Source organism: Rhinopithecus bieti, unplaced genomic scaffold (assembly GCF_001698545.2).
Source record: "Rhinopithecus bieti isolate Rb0 unplaced genomic scaffold, ASM169854v2 scaffold_4640, whole genome shotgun sequence".
Lineage (NCBI taxonomy): Eukaryota > Metazoa > Chordata > Mammalia > Primates > Cercopithecidae > Rhinopithecus > Rhinopithecus bieti.
In genome coordinates this window covers 370,809-378,761 of record NW_016804643.1, presented here as the reverse complement: position 1 = coordinate 378,761, position 7,953 = coordinate 370,809, and positions in this window count along the sequence as shown.

The window sequence follows — 7,953 nt, the reverse complement described above, 5'->3', positions numbered from 1 at the left end:
AAAGAAAAAAAAAAAAAAAAATAAGAGAAAAATTGAAGGACAAAGAAAATTGAAAAACCCAAAAAAAAAAAAAAAAAAAAAAAAAACAAAAAAACCCCCCACAAAACAATAACAACAACAACAACAACAACAACAACAACAACAAAATCAATGAATCCAGGAGCTGGTTTTCTGAAAAAGTAACAAAATAGATTGACTGCTAGCTATCCTAATAAAGAAGAAAAGAGAGAAGACCCAAATAGAAGCAATAAATAATGGTAAAGGGGATATCACCATTGATCCCACAGAATTAAAAACTGCCATCAGAGAATACTATAAACACCTCTATGCAAATAAACTAGAAAATCTCAAAGACATGGATGAATTCCTGGGCACATAAACCCTCCCCAGACTAAATCAGGAAGAAATCCTGAATAGATTCAGAATCCCTGAATAGACCAATAACACGTTCTGAAATTGATGCAGTAATTAATAGTCTACCAACCAAAAACAAAACAAAACCAACCAACCAACCAAACAAAAAAACCTGGGACCAGATGGATTCATAGCCGAATTCTACCAGAGATATGAAGAGGAGCTGGTACCATTCCTTCTGAAACTATTGCAAACAATTGAAAAGGAAAGACTCCTCCCTAACCCATTTTATGAGGCCAGCATCATCCTGATACCAAAACCTGGCAGGCGCACAACAAAAAAAGAAAACTTCAGGTCAATATGCCTGATGAACATTGATGCAAAAATCCTCAATAAAATACTGGCAAACCCAATCCAGCAGTACATCAAAAAGCTTATATAGCACAATCAAGTTGGCTTCATCCCTGGGATGCAAGGCTGGTCCAATATACGCAAATCAATAAACGTAATCCATCACATAAACAGAACCAATGACAAAAACCACAGTCATCTCAATGGATGCAGAAAAGGCCTTCGACAAAATTCAACAGCCTTTCATGTTAAAAACTCTCAACAAACTAGGTATTGATGGAACATATCTCAAAATAATAAGAGCTATTTATGACAAAAACCCACACCCAATCATACCGAATGGGCAAAAGCTGGAAACATTCCCTTTGAAAACCGGCACAAGACAAGGATGCCCTCTCTCACTACTCCTATTCAACATAATATTGGAATTTCTGGCCAAGGCAATCAGGCAAGAGAAAGAAATGTATTCAAGCAGGAAGAGAGGAAGTAAAATTGACTCTGATTGCAGACAACAGGGTTCTATATCTAGAAAACCCCATTGTCTCAGCCCCAAAACTCCTTAAGCTGATAAGCAACTTCAGCAAAGTCTCAGGATACAAAATCAATGTGCAAAATACACACGCATTCCTATACACCAATTATAGACAAGCGGAGAGCCAAATCATGAATGAACTCCCATTGACAATTGCTACAAAAAGAATAAAATACCTAGGAATACAGCTAACAAGGTATGCAAAGAACCTCTTCAGGGAGAACTACAAACCACTCACTGCTCGAGGAAATAAGAGAGGACACAAACAAATGAAAAAACATTCCATCTTTATGAATAGAAAGATACAATATTGTGAAAATGGCCATTTTGCCCAAAGTAATTTATAGACTCAATGCTATTCCCATCAAACTACCATTGACATTCTTCACAGAATTAGAAAAAAACTACTAAAAAGGGCATGTATAGCTAAGACAATCCTAAACAAAAACAGCAAAGCTGGAAGCATCATACTACCTGACTTCAAACTAGACTGCAAGGCTATAGTAACAAAAACAGCATGGTACTGGTGCCAAAACAGACATATAGACCAATGGAACAGAACAGAGGCCTCAGACACCACATATCTACAACCGTCTCATCTTTGACAAACCTGACAAAAACAAGCTGGGGAAAGAATTCCCTATTTAATAAATGGTGCTGGGAAAACTGGTTATCCATATGCAGAGAACCGAAACTGGACCCCTTCCTTACACCTCATACAAAAATTAACTCAAGATAGATTAAAAACTTAAATGTAAAATCCAAAACCACAAAAACCCTAGAAGAAAACCTAGGCAATACCATTCAGGACATAGGCATGGGCAAAGACTTCCTGACGAAAATGCCAAAAGCAGTAACAACAAAAGTCAAAATTGACAAATGGGATCTAATTAAACTAAAAAACTCCTGCACAGCAAAAGAAACTCTCATCAGAGTGAAGAGGCAACCTACAGAATGGGAGAAAATTTTGCAATCTACCCATCTGACAAAGGTCTAATATCTAGAATCTACAAGGAACTTAAGTTTATGAGAAAAAGCCCCATCAAAAAGTGGGCATAGGATGTAACAGCATTTCTGAAAAGAAGACATTTATACAGCCAACAAACATATGAAAAAAAGCTCATCATAACTGGTCGTTTGAGAGAAGCAAATCAGAACCAAAATGACATTCCATCTCACACCGGTCAGAATGGCGATTATTAAGAAGTCAAGAAACAATAGATTCTGGCGAGGCTATTGAGAAATAGGAATGCTTTTACACTGCTGGTGGGAATGAAAATTAGTTCAACTATTGTGGAACACAATGTGGTGATTCCTCAAGGGTCTAGAACCAGAAATACTATTTGACCCAGCAATCCCATTATTGGGTATATACCCAAAGGAATATAAATCATTCTACTATAAAGACACATGCACATGTATGTTTATTGCAGCACTATTTACAATAACAAAGACACGGAACCTACCCAAATGCCCATCAATGATAGACTGAATGAAGAAAATGTGGTACATATATACCATGGAATACTATCCAACCATAAAAAGGAATGAGATCATATCCTTTGCAGGGACATGGATGAAGCTGGGAGCCATCATTCTCAGCAAACTAACACAGGGACAGAAAACAAAACACCACATGTTCTCATTGATAAGTGGGAGTTGAATAGTGAGATCACATGGACAAAGGAAGGGGAACAACATAAACCAGGGCTAGTTGGGGGGTGGGGGCCAAGGGGAGGGAGAACATTAGGACAAATAGCTAATGCATGTGGGGCTTAAAAACTAGATGATGGGCTGATAGGTGCAGCAAACCACCATGGCACATGTATACCTATGTAACAAACCTACACATTCTACACTTGTATCCTGGAACTTAAAGTAAAAGTAAATAAATAAAAAAAAATAAATTAAAAGTGCTATTCCAGTGAGCAAATGAGTGATAAGTAAGCAAAACAGCCTTCTTGCTGATATGGAGAAAATGTTAGTGGTCAGAGTGGAAGATCAGAGCAGCCATAACATTCCCTTAACCAAAGCCAGATCCAGAGCAAGGCCTCACTCTTTCAATTCTGTGAAGGCTGAGAGAGGCGAGAAAGCTTCAGAAGAATAGTCGGAAGATAGCAGAGGTTGGTTTATGTAGTTAAGAAAAGAAGCTATCTTCATAACATAAGCAAGTGCTGATGCAGAAGCTGTAGCAAGTTGTCTAGAAGATCTAGCTAAGATAATTTATGAAGGTGGCTACATGGAACAACAGATTTTTAATGTAGATGAAGCAACTTTCTACTGGACAAAGATGCCATCTAGAACTTCGATAGTGAGAGAGAAGTCAATACCTGGTTTCAATGAAGGACAGGCTGAATTTCTTGTTATGGGATAATGCAGTTAGTGACTTAAGTTAGAAGGCAATGCTTATTTACCGTGACAAAAATCCTAGGGCCCTTAAGAAATATGCTAAATCTACTCTACTTATGCTCTATAAATGGAACAAAAAGTCTGATGGCACCACATCTGTTTACAGTATGGTTTACTGAACCTTTTAAGCCCATCTTTGAAACTTACTGCTCAGAATTTTTTTTTTTTCAAGTATTACTGCTCATGGGCAATGCATGTAGCCACCCAAGAGCTCTGATGGGGATGTACAAGGAGATTACTGTTGTTTTTGTGCCTGCCAATACAATATTTATTCTGCAACCCACGGAGTAAGGAGTAATTTCAACTTTTAAGTATTGTGATTTTAGAAATACTTTTCATACAGCTGCCATAGATAGTGATTTCTTTGATGGATCTAGGCAAAGTGAACTGAAAATCTTCTGGAAAGGATTTACCATCTAGATGGCACTCACAACATTCATGACTCAATAAATGAGGTCAAAATACCAACATTAATAAGGATTTGGAAGACGTTGATTCCAACTCTTATGGATGACTTGGAGGGGCTCAAGACTTCATTAGAAGAAGTAACCACAGATGTAGTGGAAATAGCAAGAGAATTAGACTTAGAAGTACAGCCTGAAGATGAGACTAAATTGCTACAATCTCATAATAATACTTGAATGAAGAAGGAATTTCTTCTTATCAATGAACAAAGAAAGTTGTTTCTTCAAATGGAATCTACTTCTGGTAAAGATGCTGGGAACACTATTGAAATGACAGTAAAGGATTTAGAATATTACACAAACTCAGTTGATAAAGAAGTGACAGGATTTGAGAGGATTGACTCCAATTTTAAGAGAAGTTTTAGATAAAATGTTATCAATAGCATTATATATTACAGGGAAATCTTTTGTGAAAGAAAAAAATCAATTGATGGGGCCAAATTCATTGTTGTCCTATTTTTATGAAACTGCCACTGTTCCCTCAGTCATCAGCAGCCATCATTCTGATTAGTCAGCAGCCATCAACTGGGAGGCAAGACCCTCCAGAAGCAGAAAGATGATGACTTGCTGAAGGCTCAGAGTATTGTTAGCATTTTTTAGCAATGAAGTATTTTAAAATTAAGGTATATACCTTTTTTAGATGTGATGTTATTGTACTTTTAATAGACTACAGTATAATGTAAACATAACTTTTATATGCACTAGGAAACAAAAAAATATGTGACTTGCTTTACTGGGATATTTGCTTCATTGAGCTTTTATGTGGTCTGGAACCAAACCTGTAATATATCAGAGGTATGCCTACAATTGAAACCATGAGAGTGGCTGAGATTATTCTGGGAGAGTCTGTAGAGCAAGAAGAGCAGTGAGTCATTTCTAAATGCAATGAGAGGTATTTAGAGTAATAGTCTCTCTGTTTTACCGATGAGGAAATTGAGGCCCGGCACCAGAGAGATTTTGGGATTTTCCTATATTGTTAAGGAGGGGAAACTGGAACTTGAAACTAGGTCTCCTGATTCCACTATTCCTTCTATCATATTGATCTCAAAATAACAATCCTAATTTAGGGGAAACTTGCAGGCAATTTGCTTTAGAATGCCCCTGGAGAATAATCCAATTATTGGTATGATATGTCTTTTTTGTCTGAATTCTGTAGAAACAAATTTATCAATTATTTTATCCACATGTTTACATTGTTCTAGGATGAGAATTACTATAAATACATCACATAAAAAATTCTTTGATTCTAAGTCCATGGCAGGTTTATGTAAAACTCTGCAAATCTATAACTTTTATACCTTTATAAAATGATTGGCAGATCAAGTCTGTTATTTGTGCCCATTAAGAAAGAGCATAGGAACTTTTGTGCATATAAGCAGACTGAATGTCAGGGTGTTGCTATAGTCACAAAACAAACTTGGTATCATTAGTACTTGTTTTAATCACTTGTCTAACCATAGAGAATAGTAACATGGATTCTACCATGTTAGGGCAGTAGTGGTCTCTATGAAATAAGTTTTATTTACTCCTTAATAACTGTTGTTAACTCAGTCGTTTTTATGTCCTTGTTTTCCTTAGAAACTGACTTATGCAAAGGAAACTGTAAGCAGGTGAGTGTCTCTTTTTCCCAAAATTCATGTTTGGCAACACAGATGTGTCATAACCTAATTCAAGACTCACCTCAAATTTAATGGTGCCTTTCTATTTTCTTGCCAGTTTGCAATGACCAGGCCTGTGGATAAGTCCCAAATATTTTTCCTCATTCCCAAGCCACCTTTATTTCCAGACCATCACCACAGCCACTGTGCGCATTTGCTGTCTGACCTTATTATGAGGCAAACTTGCTCCTCTCTTAGATGAGAAAACAGATTTATGGCTTATATGGAATGACCTATTATTGTCGAGGTTTAAAGGCTAATGATGAAATTGTTCTGAAATGGTACACCACAGTGGAGGATAGTTTATTAAATGATGGGTGGTGCTATGGATCAATTTATTGACTATTGATGATTATGTTCTTGAAACTTAGCAGTAGCACAACCTTGATGAATCTATCAATATTTTGATTCCTGACTCTGTTCACCATGGGCTTGGGGCTAAGGTAATTTCTGGCTTCTGGGAAGTATCAGTACAAAGAAGATCACAGGAGGTAAGGGATTTTGAGCCTATAGGGGCTAAAGCTTTCCAATTCTATTAATCATCAGAGTATCTAAATTGTAATAGCATGTGGGGTTATGTAGGAAAGTACCACCAGAGCATGCAATCCAGGTCACAGTCCAGAATTTTGCCTCAAATTAGAGGGAAGGACAGATTGAAAAACCAAGTAGGTGAGTCAGTGTCCAGAGATCCAACCTGGGCATCAGAGTCAGGGCAAAACCATAAATGGAATATATATGTGGGTGGTAGTGGGGTGTATCCAGGTTTCAAATCAAACACAAGTAAATAGGAAAGAAGTAGGACTCTGTGTTGTCTTATTGATACAGCCAATGGCACTGAGTCTATACCAGGGTGTGGGATGATTGAGCATTTACTTAAATATGGGATCATGTGGTCTCTTGGGTGTGGTTTATTCTGTTTTAATTTTTATATTTATTTATTTAGAGACAGGGTCTTGATCTGTCACCTAGGCTGGAGTGCAGTGGCATGATCACAGCTCACTGCAGCCTCGAGCTCCCAGGCTTAAGTGATCCTCCACTTCTGCTGCCCAAGTAGTTGGGACTACAGGCACAAACCATCATGCCCAGCTAATTTTTTTGTATTTTTTGTAGAGACAGGGTTTTGCTATGTTGCCCAGGCTGGTTTTGATCTCCTGGGCTCAAGCAATTGGCCCGCCTCAGCCTCCCAAAGTGTTGGGATTGACTGCAGGCATGAGCCACTATGCCTGGCTGTGTGTGGTTTCTTCACCACAGAGAGGCAGAGCTCAGAGATTCCTTGTGATTGCCACTGCAACAGACAGTGGATCAGTAAATCTATAGTTGTAATGATAGAACTAGAAGGAACCTTAGAGGTCGCTTCATCCAACTTTCACAGTCTATTGGCTTGATTAACTTCTCTAAGCTCTCTTTAAGTTCATTGTGCCCGAAGCTATATCAATCATTTACTCATAAATCTGTTTCTTTCTAGGTTCCTCTTATCAGTGAATGAATGGCATTATCATCCATCTAGTTGCCCATATTCTTTTCTCTTGCTTTCTCCCTTCTCTTCTCCTATTTTCTAATTATCTCTTGATTCCATCCATTTCTCTCTGACCCCACAGTCCCTACACTAATTCATATAATCAACACTTATTTCCTGGTACAGAGGCTTGCCAAGAGGTCTCTCTGCTTCCCTCTGAGCCCTCCTCTCCACCCTGGCCAGAAATCTTCAAAAGAATAAATTTGATCGTGTGCCTCTCCTCTGTAAGACAATTTAATAGTTCCTCGTTGCTTTTAAGATCAAAATTAACATGACCTGCAAGGCTCTTCACAGTTAGGCCTGTGCCCAGCCTCATCTGTCTCAGTTTCCTTCTCAAACTCTATGGTTTAGCCACAGTTTTTCAGAGTACTCTTGAGCCATTATGTTTCCATATTTGTTGCCTGACTAACATTATCAAACATGTAGTAGCATTTTAACATTTATTGATTGCTTACAGTATACTAGATACTTAACATATATTAATGTATTTAATCCTCTGAGTTTAACCCTCTGAATTATGTACTTTTACTATCTTTATTTGATAGATGAAGAAACAGTATTAGAGTTTAAATAACTCAAGGTAATCCAGCTTATTTGATTCTTAAGCATCTGATTTTTAACCTCTATTAATACTGCCTTTTACTGTGTAAAATATGTTACCTCACTTAA